Here is a 25,738-nt window from a genome sequence, read left to right as displayed (position 1 = left end):
ATAAAGTCTACCCCACAGCCACGGACCTTGTGAAAGATAAAGTCTACTCCACAGCCACGGGCCGTGTGAAAGATAAACTCTACCCCACAGCCACGGGCCGTGTGAAAGATAAAGTCTACCCCACAGCCACGGACCGTGTGAAAGATAAGTCTACCCCTCATCCACGGACCGTGTGAAAGATAATGTCTACCCCACAGGCACGGACCGTGTGAAAGATAAAGTCTACCCCACAGGCACGGGCCATGTGAAAGATAAAGTCTACCCCACAGCCCCGGGCCGTGTGAAAGATAAAGTCTACCCCACAGCCACGGACCGTGTGAAAGATAAAGTCTAGCCCACAGACACGGACCGTGTGAAAGATAGAGGCTATCCCACAGCCACGGACCGTGTGAAAGATAGAGTCTGTTCCAACATCTAACGAACGTGTGAAAGATAAAGTTTATCCCACTGCCACGGATCATGTGAAAGATAAAGTCTATCCCACAGACACGGATCATGTGAAAGATAAAGTCTATCCCACAGGAACGGACCGTGTGAAAGATAAAGTCTATCCCACAGCCACGGACCGTGTGAAAAAGTCTATCCCTCAACCACAGACCATGTGAAAGATAAAGTCTATCCCACAGGCACGGACCGTGTGAAAGATAAAGTCCACCCCACAGCCGTGGACAGTGTGAATGATACAGTCTGTTCCCACAGCCACGGACCGTGTGAAATATAAAGTCTATCCCACAGGCACGGACCGTGTCAAAAAGTCTATCCCACAGCCACGGACCATGTGAAAGATAAAGTCTATCCGACAGGCACGGACCGTGTGAAAAAGTCTATCACACAGCCACTTACCGTGTGAAAGATAAAGTCTATACCAGAGCCACGGACCATGTGAAAGATAAAGTCTACCCCACAGGCACGGACCGTGTGAAAGATAAACTCTACCCCACAGCCACGGACTGTATGAAAGATAAAGTCTACCCAACAGCCACGGACCGTGTGAAAGATAGAGTCTATCCCACAGCCACGGACCGTGTGAAAGATAGAGTCTGTTCCCACATCTAACGAACATGTGAAAGATAAAGTCTATCCCACAGCCACGGATCATGTGAAAGATAAAGTCTATCCCACAGGCACGGACCGTGTGAAAGATAAAGTCTGTCCCACAGGCACGGACCGTGTGAAAGATAAAGTCTATCCCACACCACGGACCGTGTGAAAGATAAAGTCTATTCCAACAGCCATGAACCGTGTGAAAGATAGAGTCTACCCCACAGGAAACGACCGTGTGAAAGATAGAGTCTATCCCACAGCCACGGACCGTGTGAAAGATAAAGTCTATCCCACAGGCACGGACCGTGTGAAAGATAAAGTCTACCCCACAGCCACGGACCGTGTGAACGGTAAAGTCTACCCCACATCCACGAACCGTGTGAAAGATAATATCTACCCCACAGGCACGGACCGTGTGAAAGATAAAGTCTATCCCACAGGCACGGACCGTGTGAAAGATAGAGTCTTTTCCCACAGCCATGGACCGTTTGAAAGATAAAGTCTACCCCACATCCACGGACCGTGTGAAAGATAATGTCTACCCCACAGGCACGGACCTTGTGAAAGATAAAGTCTATCCCACAGCCACGGACCGTTTGAAAGATAAAGTCTGTCCCACAGGCACGGACCTTGTGAAAGATAAAGTCTATCCGACAGCCACGGATCGTGTGAAAGATAAAGTCTATCCCACAGGCACGGACCGTGTCAAAAAGTCTATCCCACAGCCATGGACCATGTGAAAGATAAAGTCTATCCCACAGGCACGGACCGTGTGAAAAAGTCTATCACACAGCCACTTACCGTGTGAAAGATAAAGTCTATACCAGAGCCACGGACCATGTGAAAGATAAAGTCTATTCCAAAGGCACGGACCGTGTGAAAGATAATGTCTACCCCACAGCCACGGACTGTATGAAAGATAAAGTCTACCACACAGCCACGGGCCGTGCGAAAGATAAAGTCTTTCCCACAGCCACGGACCGTGTGAAAGATAGAGTCTATTCCCACAGCCATGGACCGTGCGAAAGATAAAGTCTTTCCCACAGCCACGGACCGTGTGAAAGATAGAGTCTATTCCCACAGCCATGGACCGTGTGAAAGATAAAGTCTATCCCACAGGCACGGACCTTGTGAAAGATAAAGTCTATCCGACAGCCACGGAATCGTGTGAAAGATAAAGTCTATCCCACAGGCACGGACCGTGTGAAAAAGTCTATCACACAGCCACTTACCGTGTGAAAGATAAAGTCTATACCAGAGCCACGGACCATGTGAAAGATAAAGTCTACTCCACAGGCACGGACTGTGTGAAAGATAAAGTCTACCCCACAGCCACGGACTGTATGAAAGATAAAGTCTACCACACAGCCACGGGCCGTGGGAAAGATAAAGTCTATCCCACAGCCACGGACCGTGTGAAAGATAGAGTCTATTCCCACAGCCACGGACCATATGAAAGAAAAAGTCTATCCCACAGCCACGGACCGTGTGAAAGATGGAGTCTTTCCCACAGGCACGGACCGTGTGAAAGATAAAGTCTACCCCACAGCCACGGACCTTGTGAAAGATAAAGTCTACTCCACAGCCACGGGCCGTGTGAAAGATAAACTCTACCCCACAGCCACGGGCCGTGTGAAAGATAAAGTCTACCCCACAGCCACGGACCGTGTGAAAGATAAGTCTACCCCTCATCCACGGACCGTGTGAAAGATAATGTCTACCCCACAGGCACGGACCGTGTGAAAGATAAAGTCTACCCCACAGGCACGGGCCATGTGAAAGATAAAGTCTACCCCACAGCCCCGGGCCGTGTGAAAGATAAAGTCTACCCCACAGCCACGGACCGTGTGAAAGATAAAGTCTAGCCCACAGACACGGACCGTGTGAAAGATAGAGGCTATCCCACAGCCACGGACCGTGTGAAAGATAGAGTCTGTTCCAACATCTAACGAACGTGTGAAAGATAAAGTTTATCCCACTGCCACGGATCATGTGAAAGATAAAGTCTATCCCACAGGCATGGACCGTGTGAAAGATAAAGTCTATCCCACAGGAACGGACCGTGTGAAAGATAAAGTCTATCCCACAGCCACGGACCGTGTGAAAAAGTCTATCCCACAGACACGGATCATGTGAAAGATAAAGTCTATCCCACAGGAACGGACCGTGTGAAAGATAAAGTCTATCCCACAGCCACGGACCGTGTGAAAAAGTCTATCCCTCAACCACAGACCATGTGAAAGATAAAGTCTATCCCACAGGCACGGACCGTGTGAAAGATAAAGTCCACCCCACAGCCGTGGACAGTGTGAATGATACAGTCTGTTCCCACAGCCACGGACCGTGTGAAATATAAAGTCTATCCCACAGGCACGGACCGTGTCAAAAAGTCTATCCCACAGCCACGGACCATGTGAAAGATAAAGTCTATCCGACAGGCACGGACCGTGTGAAAAAGTCTATCACACAGCCACTTACCGTGTGAAAGATAAAGTCTATACCAGAGCCACGGACCATGTGAAAGATAAAGTCTACCCCACAGGCACGGACCGTGTGAAAGATAAACTCTACCCCACAGCCACGGACTGTATGAAAGATAAAGTCTACCCAACAGCCACGGACCGTGTGAAAGATAGAGTCTATCCCACAGCCACGGACCGTGTGAAAGATAGAGTCTGTTCCCACATCTAACGAACATGTGAAAGATAAAGTCTATCCCACAGCCACGGATCATGTGAAAGATAAAGTCTATCCCACAGGCACGGACCGTGTGAAAGATAAAGTCTGTCCCACAGGCACGGACCGTGTGAAAGATAAAGTCTATCCCACACCACGGACCGTGTGAAAGATAAAGTCTATTCCAACAGCCATGAACCGTGTGAAAGATAGAGTCTACCCCACAGGAAACGACCGTGTGAAAGATAGAGTCTATCCCACAGCCACGGACCGTGTGAAAGATAAAGTCTATCCCACAGGCACGGACCGTGTGAAAGATAAAGTCTACCCCACAGCCACGGACCGTGTGAACGGTAAAGTCTACCCCACATCCACGAACCGTGTGAAAGATAATGTCTACCCCACAGGCACGGACCGTGTGAAAGATAAAGTCTATCCCACAGGCACGGACCGTGTGAAAGATAGAGTCTTTTCCCACAGCCATGGACCGTTTGAAAGATAAAGTCTACCCCACATCCACGGACCGTGTGAAAGATAATGTCTACCCCACAGGCACGGACCTTGTGAAAGATAAAGTCTATCCCACAGCCACGGACCGTTTGAAAGATAAAGTCTGTCCCACAGGCACGGACCTTGTGAAAGATAAAGTCTATCCGACAGCCACGGATCGTGTGAAAGATAAAGTCTATCCCACAGGCACGGACCGTGTCAAAAAGTCTATCCCACAGCCATGGACCATGTGAAAGATAAAGTCTATCCCACAGGCACGGACCGTGTGAAAAAGTCTATCACACAGCCACTTACCGTGTGAAAGATAAAGTCTATACCAGAGCCACGGACCATGTGAAAAATAAAATCTATTCCAAAGGCACGGACCATGTGAAAGATAATGTCTACCGCAAAGCCACGGACTGTATGAAAGATAAAGTCTACCACACAGCCACGGGCCGTGCGAAAGATAAAGTCTTTCCCACAGCCACGGACCGTGTGAAAGATAGAGTCTATTCCCACAGCCATGGACCGTGTGAAAGATAAAGTCTATCCCACAGCCACGGACCGTGTGAAAGATAGAGTCTATTCCCACAGCCACGGACCATGTGAAAGAAAAAGTCTATCCCACAGCCACGGACCGTGTGAAAGATGGAGTCTTTCCCACAGGCACGGACCGTGTGAAAGATAAATTCTACCCCACAGCCACGGACCGTGTGAAAGATAAAGTCTACCCCACAGACACGGACCGTGTGAAAGATAGAGGCTATCCCACAGCCACGGACCGTGTGAAAGATAGAGTCTGTTCCAACATCTAACGAACGTGTGAAAGATAAAGTCTATCCCACAGCCACGGATCATGTGAAAGATAAAGTCTATCCCACAGGCACGGACCGTGTGAAAGATAAAGTCTATCCCACAGGAACGGACCGTGTGAAAGATAAAGTCTATCCCACAGCCACGGACCGTGTGAAAAAGTCTATCCCACAGACAAGGATCATGTGAAAGATAAAGTCTATCCCACAGGCACGGACCGTGTGAAAGATAAAGTCTATCCCACAGGACCGGACCGTGTGAAAGATAAAGTCTATCCCACAGCCACGGACCGTGTGAAAAAGTCTATCCCTCAGCCACAGACCATGTGAAAGATAAAGTCTATCCCACAGGCACGGACCGTGTGAAAGATAGAGTCTATCCCACAGCCACGGACCGTGTGAAAGATAGAGTCTGTTCCCACATCTAACGAACGTGTGAAAGATAAAGTCTATCCCACAGCCACGGATCATGTGAAAGATAAACTCTATCCCACAGGCACGGACCGTGTGAAAGATAAAGTCTATCCCACAGGCACGGACCGTGTGAAAGATAAAGTCTATCCCACACCACGGACCGTGTGAAAGATAAAGTCTATTCCAACAGCCATGAACCGTGTGAAAGATAGAGTCTACCCCACAGGAAACGACCGTGTGAAAGATAGAGTCTATCCCACAGCCACGGACTGTGTGAAAGATAAAGTCTATCCCACAGGCACGGACCGTGTGAAAGATAAAGTCTACCCCACAGCCACGGACCGTGTGAACGATAAAGTCTACCCCACATCCACGAACCGTGTGAAAGATAATGTCTACCCCACAGGCACGGACCGTGTGAAAGATAAAGTCTATCCCACAGGCACGGACCGTGTGAAAGATAGAGTCTATTCCCACAGCCATGGACCGTTTGAAAGATAAAGTCTACCCCACATCCACGGACCTTGTGAAAGATAAAGTCTATCCCACAGCCACGGATCGTGTGAAAGATAAAGTCTATCCCACAGGCACGGACCGTGTCAAAAAGTCTATCCCACAGCCATGGACCATGTGAAAGATAAAGTCTATCCCACAGGCACGGACCGTGTGAAAAAGTCTATCACACAGCCACTTACCGTGTGAAAGATAAAGTCTATACCAGAGCCACGGACCATGTGAAAGATAAAATCTATTCCAAAGGCACGGACCGTGTGAAAGATAATGTCTACCCCAAAGCCACGGACTGTATGAAAGATAAAGTCTACCACACAGCCACGGGCCGTGCGAAAGATAAAGTCTTTCCCACAGCCACGGACCGTGTGAAAGATAAAGCCTACCCCACAGCCACGGGTGTTGTGAAAGATAAAGTCTACCCCACAGACACGGACCATGTGATAGATAAAGTCTATCCCACAGCCACAGATCATGTGAAAGATAAAATCAACCCCACAGCCACGGACCATGTGAAAGATAAAGTCTATCCCACAGGCACGGACCTTGTGAAAGATAAAGTCTATCCCACAACCACGGACCGTGTGAAAGACGAAGTCTATCCCACATGCACGGACCGTGTGAAAGATAAAGTCTATCCCACAGCCACGGACCTTGTGAAAAAGTCTATCCGACAGGCACGGACCGTGTGAAATATAAAGTCTATCCCACAGGCACGGACCGTATGAAAGATAAATTCTACCCCAGAGCCACAGACCATGTGAAAGATAAATTCTATTCCCAGAGCCACGGACCTTGTGAAACATAAAGTCTATTCCCAGAGCCACGGACCGTGTGAAAGATAAAGACTACTCCCACAGCCATGGACCATGTGAAAGATAAAGTCTAAACCACAGCCACAGACCGTGTGAAAAGGTCTATCCCACAGGCACGGACCGTGTGAAAGATAAAGTCTATCCGACAACCACGGACCGTGTGAAAGATAAAGTCTACCCCACAGCCAGGGACCGTGTGAAAGATAAAGTCTAACCCACAGCGATGGACCGTGTGAAAGTTAGAGTCTATTCCCACAGCGACAGACCATGTGCAAGATAGAGTCTATCCCTCAGGCACGGACCGTGTGAAAGATAAAGTCTACCCCACAGGCACGGACCGTGTGAAAGATAAAGTCTATTCCCAGAGCCACGGGCCGTGTGAAACATAAAGTCTATTTCCACAGCCACGGACCGTGTGAAAGATAAAGTCTACTACCACAGCCACGGACCTTGTGAAAAATAAAGTCTACCCCACAGCCGAGGACCGTGTGAAAGATAAAGTCTTTCCCACAGCCACGGACCGTGTGAAAGATAGAGTCTATTCCCACAGCCATGGACCGTGTGAAAGATAAAGTCTATCCCACAGCCACAGACCGTGTGAAAGATAGAGTCTATTCCCACAGCCACGGACCATGTGAAAGAAAAAGTGTATCCCAAGCCACGGACCGTGTGAAAGATGGAGTCTTTCCCACAGGCACGGACCGTGTGAAAGATAAAGTCTACCCCACAGCCACGGACCATGTGAAAGATAAAGTCTACCCCACAGCCACGGGCCGTGTGAAAGATAAAGTCTACCCCACAGCCACGGACCGTGTGAAAGATAAAGTCTACCCCACAGCCACGGACCGTGTGAAAGATAGAGGCTATCCCACAGCCACGGACCGTGTGAAAGATAGAGTCTGTTCCCACATCCAGCGAACCTGTGAAAGATAAAGTCTATCCCACAGCCACGGATCATATGAAAGATAAAGTCTATCCCACAGGCACGGACCGTGTGAAAGATAAAGTCTATCCCACAGGCACGGACCGTGTGAAAGATAAAGTCTATCCCACAGCCACGGACCGTGTGAAAAAGTCTATCCCAAGCCACGGACCATGTTAAAGATAAAGTCTATTCGCACAGCCACGGACCGTGGGAAAGATAAAGTCTACTCCCACAGCCACCTACCGTGTGAAAGATAAAGTCTACCACAAAGACACGGACCGTGTGAAAGATAAAGTCTATCCCACAGCCACGGAGCTTGTGAAAGATAAAGTCTACCCCACAGCCACGGACCGTGTGAAAGATAAAGCCTATTCACACAGCCACGGACCGTGTGAAAGATAGAGGCTATCCCACAGCCACGGACCATGTGAAAGATAGAGTCTATCCCACAGGCATGGACTGTGTGAAAGATAAAGTCTATTCCCACAGCCACAGACCGTGTGAAAGATAGAGGCTATCCCACAGTCATGGACCGAGGGAAAGATAGAGTCTATCCCACAGCCACGGACCGTGTGAAAGATAAAGTCTATCCCACAGGCACGGACCGTGTGAAAGATAAAGTCTATTCCCACAGCCAAGGACCGTGTGAAAGATAAAGTCTATTCTCACAGCCACGGACCGTGTGAAACATAAAGTCTACACCACAGCCACCGGCCGTGTGAAAGATTAAGTCTACCCCACAGGCACGGGCCGTGTGAAAGATAAAGTCTACCCCACAGCCAGGGACCGTGTGAAAAATAAAGTCTATCCCACAGGCACGGACCGTGTGAAAGATAGAGTCTATTCCCACAGCCAGCGACCGTGTGAAAGATAGAGTCTATCCCACAGCCACGGATCATGTGAAAGATAAAGTCTATCCCACAGGCACGGACCGTGTGAAAGATAAAGTCTATCCCACAGGAACGGACCGTGTGAAAGATAAAGTCTATCCCACAGCCACGGACCGTGTGAAAAAGTCTATCCCTCAGCCACAGACCATGTGAAAGATAAAGTCTATCCCACAGGCACGGACCGCGTGAAAGATAAAGTTCACCCCACAGCCGTGGACAGTGTGAATGATACAGTCTGTTCCCACAGCCACGGACCGTGTGAAAGATAAAGTCTGCCCCACAGTAACGGACCGTGTGAAAGATAAAGTCTATTCTCACAGCCACGGGCCGTGTGAAAGATAAAGTCTTGCCCACAGCCACGGGCCGTGTGAAAGATAAAGTCTATCCCACAGCCACGGACCGTGTGAAAGATAAAGTCTACCCCACAGCCACGGACCGTGTGAAAAATAAAGTCTATCCCACAGGCACGGACCGTGTGAAAGATAGAGTCTATTCCCACAGCCAGCGACCGTGTGAAAGATAGAGTCTATCCCACAGCCACGGATCATGTGAAAGATAAAGTCTATCCCACAGGCACGGACCGTGTGAAAGATAAAGTCTATCCCACAGGAACGGACCGTGTGAAAGATAAAGTCTATCCCACAGCCACGGACCGTGTGAAAAAGTCTATCCCTCAGCCACAGACCATGTGAAAGATAAAGTCTATCCCACAGGCACGGACCGTGTGAAAGATAAAGTTCACCCCACAGCCGTGGACAGTGTGAATGATACAGTCTGTTCCCACAGCCACGGACCGTGTGAAAGATAAAGTCTATCCCACAGCCACGGACCGTGTGCAAGATGAAGTCTACCCCACAGCCACGGACCGTGTGAAAGATAATGTTTACCCCACAGGCACGGACCGTGTGAAAGATAGAGTCTATTCCCACAGCCATGGACCGTGTGAAAGATAAATTCTATCCCACAGCCACGGACCGTTTGAAAGATAAAGTCTATCCCACAGGCACGGACCTTGTGAAAGATAAAGTTTTTCCGACAGACACGGACCGTGTGAAATATAAAGTCTATCCCACAGGCACGGACCGTGTCAAAAAGTCTATCCCACAGCCACGGACCATGTGAAAGATAAAGTCTATCCGACAGGCACGGACCTTGTGAAAAAGTCTATCACACAGCCACTTACCGTGTGAAAGATAAAGTCTATACCAGAGCCACGGACCATGTGAAAGATAAAGTCTACTCCACAGGCACGGACCGTGTGAAAGATAAAGTCTACCCCAAAGCCACGGACTGTATAAAAGATAAAGTCTACCACACAGCCACGGGCCGTGGGAAAGATAAAGTCTTTCCCACAGCCACGGACCGTGTGAAAGATAGAGTCTATTCCCACAGCCACGGACCATATGAAAGAAAAAGTCTATCCCACAGCCACGGACCGTGTGAAAGATGGAGTCTTTCCCACAGGCACGGACCGTGTGAAAGATAAAGTCTACCCCACAGCCACGGACCATGTGAAAGATAAAGTCTACTCCACAGTCACGGGCCGTGTGAAAGATAAACTCCACCCCACAGCCACGGGCCGTGTGAAAGATAAAGTCTACCCCACAGCCACGGACCGTGTGAAAGATAAAGTCTACCCCACATCCACGGACCATGTGAAAGATAATGTCTACCCCACAGGCACGGACCGTGTGAAAGATAAAGTCTACCCCACAGGCACGGGCCATGTGAAAGATAAAGTCTACCCCACAGCCCCGGGCCGTGTGAAAGATAAAGTCTACCCCACAGCCACGGACCGTGTGAAAGATAAAGTCTACCACACAGACACGGACCGTGTGAAAGATAGAGGCTATCCCACAGCCACGGACCGTTTGAAAGATAGAGTCTGTTCCAACATCTAACGAACGTGTGAAAGATAAAGTCTATCCCACAGCCACGGATCATGTGAAAGATAAAGTCTATCCCACAGGCACGGACCGTGTGAAAGATAAAGTCTATCCCACAGGAACGGACCGTGTGAAAGATAAAGTCTATCCCACAGCCACGGACCGTGTGAAAAAGTCTATCCCACAGCCACGGACCATGTGAAAGATAAAGTCTATTCGCACAGCCACGGACCGTGTGAAAGATAAAGTCTACTCCCACAGGCACGGACCGTGTGAAAGATAGAGTCTATTCCCACAGCCACGGACCGTTTGAAAGATAAAGTCTATCCCACAGGCACGGACCGTGTGAAAGATAAAGTCTATCCCACAGGAACGGACCGTGTGAAAGATAAAGTCTATCCCACAGCCACGGACCGTGTGAAAAAGTCTATCCCACAGCCACGGACCATGTGAAAGATAAAGTCTATTCGCACAGCCACGGACCGTGTGAAAGATAAAGTCTACTCCCACAGGCACGGACCGTGTGAAAGATAGAGTCTATTCCCACAGGCACGGACCGTGTGAAAGATAAAGTCTATCCCACAGGCACGGACCGTGTGAAAGATAGAGTCTATTCCCACAGCCACGGACCGTTTGAAAGATAAAGTCTACCCCACATCCACGGACCGTGTGAAAGATAATGTCTACCCCACAGGCACGGACCTTGTGAAAGATAAAGTCTATCCCACAGCCACGGACCGTTTGAAAGATAAAGTCTGTCCCAGAGGCACGGACCTTGTGAAAGATAAAGTCTATCCGACAGCCACGGAACGTGTGAAAGATAAAGTCTATCCCACAGGCACGGACCGTGTCAAAAAGTCTATCCCACAGCCATGGACCATGTGAAAGATAAAGTCTATCCCACAGGCACGGACCGTGTGAAAAAGTCTATCACACAGCCACTTACCGTGTGAAAGATAAAGTCTATACCAGAGCCACGGACCATGTGAAAGATAAAGTCTATTCCAAAGGCACGGACCGTGTGAAAGATAATGTCTACCCCACAGCCACGGACTGTATGAAAGATAAAGTCTACCACACAGCCACGGGCCGTGCGAAAGATAAAGTCTTTCCCACAGCCACGTACCGTGTGAAAGATAGAGTCTATTCCCACAGACATGGACCGTGCGAAAGATAAAGTCTTTCCCACAGCCACGGACCGTGTGAAAGATAGAGTCTATTCCCACAGCCATGGACCGTGTGAAAGATAAAGTCTATCCCACAGGCACGGACCTTGTGAAAGATAAAGTCTATCCGACAGCCACGGAATCGTGTGAAAGATAAAGTCTATCCCACAGGCACGGACCGTGTGAAAAAGTCTATCACACAGCCACTTGCCGTGTGAAAGATAAAGTCTATACCAGAGCCACGGACCATGTGAAAGATAAAGTCTACTCCACAGGCACGGACCGTGTGAAAGATAAAGTCTATCCCACAGCCACGGACTGTATGAAAGATAAAGTCTACCACACAGCCACGGGCCGTGGGAAAGATAAAGTCTTTCCCACAGCCACGGACCGTGTGAAAGATAAAGTCTATCCCACAGCCACGGACCGTGTGAAAGATAGAGTCTATTCCCACAGCCACGGACCATATGAAAGAAAAAGTCTATCCCACAGCCACGGACCGTGTGAAAGATGGAGTCTTTCCCACAGGCACGGACCGTGTGAAAGATAAAGTCTACCCCACAGCCACGGACCATGTGAAAGATAAAGTCTACCCCACAGCCACGGGCCGTGTGAAAGATAAACTCTACCCCACAGCCACGGGCCGTGTGAAAGATAAAGTCTACCCCACAGCCACGGACCGTGTGAAAGATAAAGTCTACCCAACAGCCACGGACCATGTGAAAGATAATGTCTACCCCACAGGCACGGACCGTGTGAAAGATAAAGTCTACCCCACAGGCACGGGCCATGTGAAAGATAAAGTCTACCCCACAGCCCCGGGCTGTGTGAAAGATAAAGTCTACCCCACAGCCACGGACCGTGTGAAAGATAAAGTCTACCCCACAGACACGGACCGTGTGAAAGATAGAGGCTATCCCACAGCCACGGACCGTGTGAAAGATAGAGTCTGTTCCAACATCTAACGAACGTGTGAAAGATAAAGTCTATCCCACAGCCACGGATCATGTGAAAGATAAAGTCTATCCCACAGGCACGGACCGTGTGAAAGATAAAGTCTATCCCACAGGAACGGACCGTGTGAAAGATAAAGTCTATCCCACAGCCACGGACCGTGTGAAAAAGTCTATCCCACAGACACGGATCATGTGAAAGATAAAGTCTATCCCACAGGCACGGACCGTGTGAAAGATAAAGTCTATCCCACAGGAACGGACCGTGTGAAAGATAAAGTCTATCCCACAGCCACGGACCGTGTGAAAAAGTCTATCCCTCAGCCACAGACCATGTGAAAGATAAAGTCTATCCCACAGGCACGGACCGTGTGAAAGATAAAGTCCACCCCACAGCCGTGGACCGTGTGAATGATACAGTCTGTTCCCACAGCCACGGACCGTGTGAAATATAAAGTCTATCCCACAGGCACGGATCGTGTCAAAAAGTCTATCCCACAGCCATGGACCATGTGAAAGATAAAGTCTATCCGACAGGCACGGACCGTGTGAAAAAGTCTATCACACAGCCACTTACCGTGTGAAAGATAAAGTCTATACCAGAGACACGGACCATGTGAAAGATAAAGTCTACCCCACAGGCACGGACCGTGTGAAAGATAAAGTCTACCCCACAGCCACGGACTGTATGAAAGATAAAGTCTACCCCACAGCCACGGACCGTGTGAAAGATAGAGTCTATCCCACAGCCACGGACCGTGTGAAAGATAGAGTCTGTTCCCACATCTAATGAACATGTGAAAGATAAAGTCTATCCCACAGCCACGGATCATGTGAAAGATAAAGTCTATACCACAGGCACGGACCGTGTGAAAGATAAAGTCTATCCCACAGGCACGGACCGTGTGAAAGATAAAGTCTATCCCACACCACGGACCGTGTGAAAGATAAAGTCTATTCCAACAGCCATGAACCGTGTGAAAAAGTCTATCCCACAGCCACGGACCATGTGAAAGATAAAGTCTATTCGCACAGCCACGGACCGTGTGAAAGATAAAGTCTACTCCCACAGCAACCTACTGTGTGAAAGATAAAGTCTACCACAAAGACACGGACCGTGTGAAAGACAAAGCCTATCCCACAGCCATGGACCGTGTGAAAAATAAAGTCTATCCCACAGGCACGGACCGTGTGAAAGATAGAGTCTATTCCCACAGCCAGCGACCGTGTGAAAGATAGAGTCTATCCCACAGCCACGGATCATGTGAAAGATAAAGTCTATTCCCACAGCCACGGATCGTTTGAAAGATAAAATCTACCCCACATCCACGGACCGTGTGAAAGATAATGTCTACCCCACAGGCACGGACCTTGTGAAAGATAAAGTCTATCCCACAGCCACGGACCGTTTGAAAGATAAAGTCTGTCCCACAGGCACGGACCTTGTGAAAGATAAAGTCTATCCGACAGCCACGGAACGTGTGAAAGATAAAGTCTATCCCACAGGCACGGACCGTGTCAAAAAGTCTATCCCATAGCCATGGACCATGTGAAAGATAAAGTCTATCCCACAGGCACGGACCGTGTGAAAAAGTCTATCACACAGCCACTTACCGTGTGAAAGATAAAGTCTATACCAGAGCCACGGACCATGTGAAAGATAAAGTCTATTCCAAAGGCACGGACTGTGTGAAAGATAATGTCTACCCCACAGCCACGGACTGTAAGAAAGATAAAGTCTACCACACAGCCACGGGCCGTGCGAAAGATAAAGTCTTTCCCACAGCCACGGACCGTGTGAAAGATAGAGTCTATTCCCACAGCCATGGACCGTGCGAAAGATAAAGTCTTTCCCACAGGCACGGACCTTGTGAAAGATAAAGTCTATCCGACAGCCACGGAATCGTGTGAAAGATAAAGTCTATCCCACAGGCACGGACCGTGTGAAAAAGTCTATCACACAGCCACTTACCGTGTCAAAGATAAAGTCTATACCAGAGCCACGGACCATGTGAAAGATAAAGTCTACTCCACAGGCACGGACCGTGTGAAAGATAAAGTCTACCCCACAGCCACGGACTGTATGAAAGATAAAGTCTACCACACAGCCACGGGCCGTGGGAAAGATAAAGTCTTTCCCACAGCCACGGACCGTGTGAAAGATAAAGTCTATCCCACAGCCACGGACCGTGTGAAAGATGGAGTCTTTCCCACAGGCACGGACCGTGTGAAAGATAAAGTCTACCCCACAGCCACGGACCATGTGAAAGATAAAGTCTACTCCACAGCCACGGGCCGTGTGAAAGATAAACTCTACCCCACAGCCACGGGCCGTGTGAAAGATAAAGTCTACCCCACAGCCACGGACCGTGTGAAAGATAAAGTCTACCCCACATCCACGGACCGTGTGAAAGATAATGTCTACCCCACAGGCACGGACCGTGTGAAAGATAAAGTCTACCCCACAGGCACGGGCCATGTGAAAGATAAAGTCTACCCCACAGCCCCGGGCCGTGTGAAAAATAAAGTCTACCCCACAGCCACGGACCGTGTGAAAGATAAAGTCTACCCCACAGACACGGACCGTGTGAAAGATAGAGGCTATCCCACAGCCACGGACCGTGTGAAAGATAGAGTCTGTTCCAACATCTAACGAACGTGTGAAAGATAAAGTCTATCCCACAGCCACGGATCATGTGAAAGATAAAGTCTATCCCACAGGAACGGACCGTGTGAAAGATAAAGTCTATCCCACAGGAACGGACCGTGTGAAAGATAAAGTCTATCCCACAGCCACGGACCGTGTGAAAAAGTCTATCCCACAGACACGGATCATGTGAAAGATAAAGTCTATCCCACAGGAACGGACCGTGTGAAAGATAAAGTCTATCCCACAGGAACGGACCGTGTGAAAAAGTCTATCCCTCAGCCACAGACCATGTGAAAGATAAAGTCTATCCCACAGGCACGGACCGTGTGAAAGATAAAGTCCACCCCACAGCCGTGGACAGTGTGAATGATACAGTCTGTTCCCACAGCCACGGATCGTGTGAAATATAAAGTCTATCCCACAGGCACGGACCGTGTCAAAAAGTCTATCCCACAGCCACGGACCATGTGAAAGATAAAGTCTATCCGACAGGCACGGACCGTGTGAAAAAGTCTATCACACAGCCACTTACCGTGTGAAAGATAAAGTCTGTACCAGAGCCACGGACCATGTGAAAGATAAAGTCTACCCCACAGGCATGGACCGTGTGAAAGATAAACTCTACCCCACAGCCACGGACTGTATGAAAGATAAAGTCTACCCAACAGCCACGGACCGTGTGAAAGATAGAGTCTATCCCACAGCTACGGACCGTGTGAAAGATAGAGTCTATTCCAACAGCCATGAACCGTGTGAAAGATAGAGTCTACCCCACAGGAAACGACCGTGTGAAAGATAGAGTCTATCCCACAGCCACGGACCGTGTGAAAGATAAAGTCTATCCCACAGGCACGGACCGTGTGAAAGATAAAGTTTACCCCACAGCCACGGACCGTGTGAACGATAAAGTCTACCCCACATCCACGAACCGTGTGAAAGATAATGTCTACCCCACAGGCACGGACCGTGTGAAAGATAAAGTCTATCCCACAGGCACGGACCGTGTGAAAGATAGAGTCTATTCCCACAGCCATGGACCGTTTGAAAGATAAAGTCTACCCCACATCCACGGACCGTGTGAAAGATAATGTCTACCCCACAGGCACGGACCTTGTGAAAGATAAAGTCTATCCCACAGCCACGGACCGTTTGAAAGATAAAGTCTGTCCCACAGGCACGGACCTTGTGAAAGATAAAGTCTATCCGACAGCCACGGATCGTGTGAAAGATAAAGTCTATCCCACAGGCACGGACCGTGTCAAAAAGTCTATCCCACAGCCATGGACCATGTGAAAGATAAAGTCTATCCCACAGGCACGGACCATGTGAAAAAGTCTATCACACAGCCACTTACCGTGTGAAAGATAAAGTCTATACCAGAGCCACGGACCATGTGAAAGATAAAATCTATTCCAAAGGCACGGACCATGTGAAAGATAATGTCTACCCCAAAGCAACGGACTGTATGAAAGATAAAGTCTACCACACAGCCACGGGCTGTGCGAAAGATAAAGTCTTTCCCACAGCCACGGACCGTGTGAAAGATAGAGTCTATTCCCACAGCCATGGACCGTGTGAAAGATAAAGTCTATCCCACAGCCACGGACCGTGTGAAAGATAGAGTCTATTCCCACAGCCACGGACCATGTGAAAGAAAAACTCTATCCCACAGCCACGGACCGTGTGAAAGATGGAGTCTTTCCCACAGGCACGGACCGTGTGAAAGATAAAGTCTACCCCACAGCCACGGACCGTGTGAAAGATAAAGTCTACCCCACAGACACGGACCGTGTGAAAGATAGAGGCTATCCCACAGCCACGGACCGTGTGAAAGATAGAGTCTGTTCCAACATCTAACGAACGTGTGAAAGATAAAGTCTATCCCACAGCCACGGATCATGTGAAAGATAAAGTCTATCCCACAGGCACGGACCGTGTGAAAGATAAAGTCTATCCCACAGGAACGGACCGTGTGAAAGATAAAGTCTATCCCACAGCCACGGACCGTGTGAAAAAGTCTATCCCACAGACACGGATCATGTGAAAGATAAAGTCTATCCCACAGGCACGGACCGTGTGAAAGATAAAGTCTATCCCACAGGAACGGACCGTGTGAAAGATAAAGTCTATCCCACAGCCACGGACCGTTTGAAAGATAAAGTCTGTCCCAGAGGCACGGACCTTGTGAAAGATAAAGTCTATCCGACAGCCACGGAACGTGTGAAAGATAAAGTCTATCCCACAGGCACGGACCGTGTCAAAAAGTCTATCCCACAGCCATGGACCATGTGAAAGATAAAGTCTATCCCACAGGCACGGACCGTGTGAATAAGTCTATCACACAGCCACTTACCGTGTGAAAGATAAAGTCTATACCAGAGCCACGGACCATGTGAAAGATAAAGTCTATTTCAAAGGCACGGACCGTGTGAAAGATAATGTCTACCCCACAGCCACGGACTGTATGAAAGATAAAGTCTACCACACAGCCACGGGCCGTGCGAAAGATAAAGTCTTTCCCACAGCCACGGACCGTGTGAAAGATAGAGTCTATTCCCACAGCCATGGACCGTGCGAAAGATAAAGTCTATCCCACAGGCACGGACCTTGTGAAAGATAAAGTCTATCCGACAGCCACGGAATCGTGTGAAAGATAAAGTCTATCCCACAGGCACGGACCGTGTGAAAAAGTCTATCACACAGCCACTTACCGTGTGAAAGATAAAGTCTATACCAGAGCCACGGACCATGTGAAAGATAAAGTCTACTCCACAGGCACGGACCGTGTGAAAGATAAAGTCTATCCCACAGCCACGGACTGTATGAAAGATAAAGTCTACCACACAGCCACGGGCCGTGGGAAAGATAAAGTCTTTCCCACAGCCACGGACCGTGTGAAAGATAAAGTCTATCCCACAGCCACGGACCGTGTGAAAGATAGAGTCTATTCCCACAGCCACGGACCATATGAAAGAAAAAGTCTATCCCACAGCCACGGACCGTGTGAAAGATGGAGTCTTTCCCACAGGCACGGACCGTGTGAAAGATAAAGTCTACCCCACAGCCACGGACCATGTGAAAGATAAAGTCTACTCCACAGCCACGGGCCGTGTGAAAGATAAACTCTACCCCACAGCCACGGGCCGTGTGAAAGATAAAGTCTACCCCACAGCCACGGACCGTGTGAAAGATAAAGTCTACCCCACAGCCACGGACCATGTGAAAGATAATGTCTACCCCACAGGCACGGACCGTGTGAAAGATAAAGTCTACCCCACAGGCACGGGCCATGTGAAAGATAAAGTCTACCCCACAGCCCCGGGCCGTGTGAAAGATAAAGTCTACCCCACAGCCACGGACCGTGTGAAAGATAAAGTCTACCCCACAGACACGGACCGTGTGAAAGATAGAGGCTATCCCACAGCCACGGACCGTGTGAAAGATAGAGTCTGTTCCAACATCTAACGAACGTGTGAAAGATAAAGTCTATCCCACAGCCACGGATCATGTGAAAGATAAAGTCTATCCCACAGGCACGGACCGTGTGAAAGATAAAGTCTATCCCACAGGAACGGACCGTGTGAAAGATAAAGTCTATCCCACAGCCACGGACCGTGTGAAAAAGTCTATCCCACAGACACGGATCATGTGAAAGATAAAGTCTATCCCACAGGCACGGACCGTGTGAAAGATAAAGTCTATCCCACAGGAACGGACCGTGTGAAAGATAAAGTCTATCCCACAGCCACGGACCGTGTGAAAAAGTCTATCCCTCAGCCACAGACCATGTGAAAGATAAAGTCTATCCCACAGGCACGGACCGTGTGAAAGATAAAGTCCACCCCACAGCCGTGGACCGTGTGAATGATACAGTCTGTTCCCACAGCCACGGACCATGTGAAATATAAAGTCTATCCCACAGGCACGGACCGTGTCAAAAAGTCTATCCCACAGCCATGGACCATGTGAAAGATAAAGTCTATCCGACAGGCACGGACCGTGTGAAAAAGTCTATCACACAGCCACTTACCGTGTGAAAGATAAAGTCTATACCAGAGACACGGACCATGTGAAAGATAAAGTCTACCCCACAGGCACGGACCGTGTGAAAGATAAAGTCTACCCCACAGCCACGGACTGTATGAAAGATAAAGTCTACCCCACAGCCACGGACCGTGTGAAAGATAGAGTCTATCCCACAGCCACGGACCGTGTGAAAGATAGAGTCTGTTCCCACATCTAACGAACATGTGAAAGATAAAGTCTATACCACAGCCACGGATCATGTGAAAGATAAAGTCTATACCACAGGCACGGACCGTGTGAAAGATAAAGTCTATCCCACAGGCACGGACCGTGTGAAAGATAAAGTCTATCCCACACCACGGACCGTGTGAAAATTAAAGTCTGTTCCAACAGCCATGAACCGTGTGAAAAAGTCTATCCCACAGCCACGGACCATGTGAAAGATAAAGTCTATTCGCACAGCCACGGACCGTGTGAAAGATAAAGTCTACTCCCACAGCAACCTACTGTGTGAAAGATAAAGTCTACCACAAAGACACGGACCGTGTGAAAGACAAAGCCTATCCCACAGCCACGGACCGTGTGAACGATAAAGTCTATCCCACAGGCACGGACCGTGTGAAAGATAGAGTCTATTCCCACAGCCAGCGACCGTGTGAAAGATAGAGTCTATCCCACAGCCACGGATCATGTGAAAGATAAAGTCTATTCCCACAGCCACGGATCGTTTGAAAGATAAAATCTACCCCACATCCACGGACCGTGTGAAAGATAATGTCTACCCCACAGGCACGGACCTTGTGAAAGATAAAGTCTATCCCACAGCCACGGACCGTTTGAAAGATAAAGTCTGTCCCACAGGCACGGACCTTGTGAAAGATAAAGTCTATCCGACAGCCACGGAACGTGTGAAAGATAAAGTCTATCCCACAGGCACGGACCGTGTCAAAAAGTCTATCCCACAGCCATGGACCATGTGAAAGATAAAGTCTATCCCACAGGCACGGACCGTGTGAAAAAGTCTATCACACAGCCACTTACCGTGTGAAAGATAAAGTCTATACCAGAGCCACGGACCATGTGAAAGATAAAGTCTATTCCAAAGGCACGGACCGTGTGAAAGATAATGTCTACCCCACAGCCACGGACTGTATGAAAGATAAAGTCTACCACACAGCCACGGGCCGTGCGAAAGATAAAGTCTTTCCCACAGCCACGGACCGTGTGAAAGATAGAGTCTATTCCCACAGCCATGGACCGTGCGAAAGATAAAGTCTTTCCCACAGGCACGGACCTTGTGAAAGATAAAGTCTATCCGACAGCCACGGAATCGTGTGAAAGATAAAGTCTATCCCACAGGCACGGACCGTGTGAAAAAGTCTATCACACAGCCACTTACCGTGTCAAAGATAAAGTCTATACCAGAGCCACGGACCATGTGAAAGATAAAGTCTACTCCACAGGCACGGACCGTGTGAAAGATAAAGTCTACCCCACAGCCACGGACTGTATGAAAGATAAAGTCTACCACACAGCCACGGGCCGTGGGAAAGATAAAGTCTTTCCCACAGCCACGGACCGTGTGAAAGATAAAGTCTATCCCACAGCCACGGACCGTGTGAAAGATGGAGTCTTTCCCAAAGGCACGGACCGTGTGAAAGATAAAGTCTACCCCACAGCCACGGACCATGTGAAAGATAAAGTCTACTCCACAGCCACGGGCCGTGTGAAAGATAAACTCTACCCCACAGCCACGGGCCGTGTGAAAGATAAAGTCTACCCCACAGCCACGGACCGTGTGAAAGATAAAGTCTACCCCACATCCACGGACCGTGTGAAAGATAATGTCTACCCCACAGGCACGGACCGTGTGAAAGATAAAGTCTACCCCACAGGCACGGGCCATGTGAAAGATAAAGTCTACCCCACAGCCCCGGGCCGTGTGAAAGATAAAGTCTACCCCACAGCCACGGACCGTGTGAAAGATAAAGTCTACCCCACAGACACCGACCGTGTGAAAGATAGAGGCTATCCCACAGCCACGGACCGTGTGAAAGATAGAGTCTGTTCCAACATCTAACGAACGTGTGAAAGATAAAGTCTATCCCACAGCCACGGATCATGTGAAAGATAAAGTCTATCCCACAGGCACGGACCGTGTGAAAGATAGAGTCTGTTCCCACATCTAACGAACATGTGAAAGATAAAGTCTATACCACAGCCACGGATCATGTGAAAGATAAAGTCTATACCACAGGCACGGACCGTGTGAAAGATAAAGTCTATCCCACAGGCACGGACCGTGTGAAAGATAAAGTCTATCCCACACCACGGACCGTGTGAAAGATAAAGTCTATTCCAACAGCCATGAACCGTGTGAAAAAGTCTATCCCACAGCCACGGACCATGTGAAAGATAAAGTCTATTCGCACAGCCACGGACCGTGTGAAAGATAAAGTCTACTCCCACAGCAACCTACTGTGTGAAAGATAAAGTCTACCACAAAGACACGGACCGTGTGAAAGACAAAGCCTATCCCACAGCCACGGACCGTGTGAAAAATAAAGTCTATCCCACAGGCACGGACCGTGTGAAAGATAGAGTCTATTCCCACAGCCAGCGACCGTGTGAAAGATAGAGTCTATCCCACAGCCACGGATCATGTGAAAGATAAAGTCTATTCCCACAGCCACGGATCGTTTGAAAGATAAAATCTACACCACATCCACGGACCGTGTGAAAGATAATGTCTACCCCACAGGCACGGACCTTGTGAAAGATAAAGTCTATCCCACAGCCACGGACCGTTTGAAAGATAAAGTCTGTCCCACAGGCACGGACCTTGTGAAAGATAAAGTCTATCCGATAGCCACGGAACGTGTGAAAGATAAAGTCTATCCCACAGGCACGGACCGTGTCAAAAAGTCTATCCCACAGCCATGGACCATGTGAAAGATAAAGTCTATCCCACAGGCACGGACCGTGTGAAAAAGTCTATCACACAGCCACTTACCGTGTGAAAGATAAAGTCTATACCAGAGCCACGGACCATGTGAAAGATAAAGTCTATTCCAAAGGCACGGACCGTGTGAAAGATAATGTCTACCCCACAGCCACGGACTGTATGAAAGATAAAGTCTACCACACAGCCACGGGCCGTGCGAAAGATAAAGTCTTTCCCACAGCCACGGACCGTGTGAAAGATAGAGTCTATTCCCACAGCCATGGACCGTGCGAAAGATAAAGTCTTTCCCACAGGCACGGACCTTGTGAAAGATAAAGTCTATCCGACAGCCACGGAATCGTGTGAAAGATAAAGTCTATCCCACAGGCACGGACCGTGTGAAAAAGTCTATCACACAGCCACTTACCGTGTCAAAGATAAAGTCTATACCAGAGCCACGGACCATGTGAAAGATAAAGTCTACTCCACAGGCACGGACCGTGTGAAAGATAAAGTCTACCCCACAGCCACGGACTGTATGAAAGATAAAGTCTACCACACAGCCACGGGCCGTGGGAAAGATAAAGTCTTTCCCACAGCCACGGACCGTGTGAAAGATAAAGTCTATCCCACAGCCACGGACCGTGTGAAAGATGGAGTCTTTCCCACAGGCACGGACCGTGTGAAAGATAAAGTCTACCCCACAGCCACGGACCATGTGAAAGATAAAGTCTACTCCACAGCCACGGGCCGTGTGAAAGATAAACTCTACCCCACAGCCACGGGCCGTGTGAAAGATAAAGTCTACCCCACAGCCACGGACCGTGTGAAAGATAAAGTCTACCCCACATCCACGGACCGTGTGAAAGATAATGTCTACCCCACAGGCACGGACCGTGTGAAAGATAAAGTCTACCCCACAGGCACGGGCCATGTGAAAGATAAAGTCTACCCCACAGCCCCGGGCCGTGTGAAAGATAAAGTCTACCCCACAGCCACGGACCGTGTGAAAGATAAAGTCTACCCCACAGACACCGACCGTGTGAAAGATAGAGGCTATCCCACAGCCACGGACCGTGTGAAAGATAGAGTCTGTTCCAACATCTAACGAACGTGTGAAAGATAAAGTCTATCCCACAGCCACGGACCGTGTGAAAGATAAAGTCTATCCCACAGGCACGGACCGTGTGAAAGATAAAGTCTATCCCACAGGAACGGACCGTGTGAAAGATAAAGTCTATCCCACAGCCACGGACCGTGTGAAAAAGTCTATCCCACAGACACGGATCATGTGAAAGATAAAGTCTATCCCACAGGCACGGACCGTGTGAAAGATAAAGTCTATCCCACAGGAACGGACCGTGTGAAAGATAAAGTCTATCCCACAGCCACGGACCGTGTGAAAAAGTCTATCCCTCAGCCACAGACCATGTGAAAGATAAAGTCTATCCCACAGGCACGGACCGTGTGAAAGATAAAGTCCACCCCACAGCCGTGGACCGTGTGAATGATACAGTCTGTTCCCACAGCCACGGACCGTGTGAAATATAAAGTCTATCCCACAGGCACGGACCGTGTCAAAAAGTCTATCCCACAGCCATGGACCATGTGAAAGATAAAGTCTATCCGACAGGCACGGACCGTGTGAAAAAGTCTATCACACAGCCACTTACCGTGTGAAAGATAAAGTCTATACCAGAGACACGGACCATGTGAAAGATAAAGTCTACCCCACAGGCACGGACCGTGTGAAAGATAAAGTCTACCCCACAGCCACGGACTGTATGAAAGATAAAGTCTACCCCACAGCCACGGACCGTGTGAAAGATAGAGTCTATCCCACAGCCACGGACCGTGTGAAAGATAGAGTCTGTTCCCACATCTAACGAACATGTGAAAGATAAAGTCTATACCACAGCCACGGATCATGTGAAAGATAAAGTCTATACCACAGGCACGGACCGTGTGAAAGATAAAGTCTATCCCACAGGCACGGACCGTGTGAAAGATAAAGTCTATCCCACACCACGGACCGTGTGAAAATTAAAGTCTGTTCCAACAGCCATGAACCGTGTGAAAAAGTCTATCATACAGCCACGGACCATGTGAAAGATAAAGTCTATTCGCACAGCCACGGACCGTGTGAAAGATAAAGTCTACTCCCACAGCAACCTACTGTGTGAAAGATAAAGTCTACCACAAAGACACGGACCGTGTGAAAGACAAAGCCTATCCCACAGCCACGGACCGTGTGAACGATAAAGTCTATCCCACAGGCACGGACCGTGTGAAAGATAGAGTCTATTCCCACAGCCAGCGACCGTGTGAAAGATAGAGTCTATCCCACAGCCACGGATCATGTGAAAGATAAAGTCTATTCCCACAGCCACGGATCGTTTGAAAGATAAAATCTACCCCACATCCACGGACCGTGTGAAAGATAATGTCTACCCCACAGGCACGGACCTTGTGAAAGATAAAGTCTATCCCACAGCCACGGACCGTTTGAAAGATAAAGTCTGTCCCACAGGCACGGACCTTGTGAAAGATAAAGTCTATCCGACAGCCACGGAACGTGTGAAAGATAAAGTCTATCCCACAGGCACGGACCGTGTCAAAAAGTCTATCCCACAGCCATGGACCATGTGAAAGATAAAGTCTATCCCACAGGCACGGACCGTGTGAAAAAGTCTATCACACAGCCACTTACCGTGTGAAAGATAAAGTCTATACCAGAGCCACGGACCATGTGAAAGATAAAGTCTATTCCAAAGGCACGGACCGTGTGAAAGATAATGTCTACCCCACAGCCACGGACTGTATGAAAGATAAAGTCTACCACACAGCCACGGGCCGTGCGAAAGATAAAGTCTTTCCCACAGCCACGGACCGTGTGAAAGATAGAGTCTATTCCCACAGCCATGGACCGTGCGAATGATAAAGTCTTTCCCACAGGCACGGACCTTGTGAAAGATAAAGTCTATCCGACAGCCACGGAATCGTGTGAAAGATAAAGTCTATCCCACAGGCACGGACCGTGTGAAAAAGTCTATCACACAGCCACTTACCGTGTCAAAGATAAAGTCTATACCAGAGCCACGGACCATGTGAAAGATAAAGTCTACTCCACAGGCACGGACCGTGTGAAAGATAAAGTCTACCCCACAGCCACGGACTGTATGAAAGATAAAGTCTACCACACAGCCACGGGCCGTGGGAAAGATAAAGTCTTTCCCACAGCCACGGACCGTGTGAAAGATAAACTCTACCCCACAGCCACGGACCGTGTGAAAGATAAAGTCTACCCCACATCCACGGACCGTGTGAAAGATAATGTCTACCCCACAGGCACGGACCGTGTGAAAGATAAAGTCTACCCCACAGGCACGGGCCATGTGAAAGATAAAGTCTACCCCACAGCCCCAGGCCGTGTGAAAGATAAAGTCTACCCCACAGCCACGGACCGTGTGAAAGATAAAGTCTACCCCACAGACACCGACCGTGTGAAAGATAGAGGCTATCCCACAGCCACGGA

The sequence above is a fragment of the Cervus elaphus genome, chromosome 6, assembly GCF_910594005.1.
Source record: "Cervus elaphus chromosome 6, mCerEla1.1, whole genome shotgun sequence".
Lineage (NCBI taxonomy): Eukaryota > Metazoa > Chordata > Mammalia > Artiodactyla > Cervidae > Cervus > Cervus elaphus.
Note: the sequence above shows the minus strand (reverse complement) of the source record.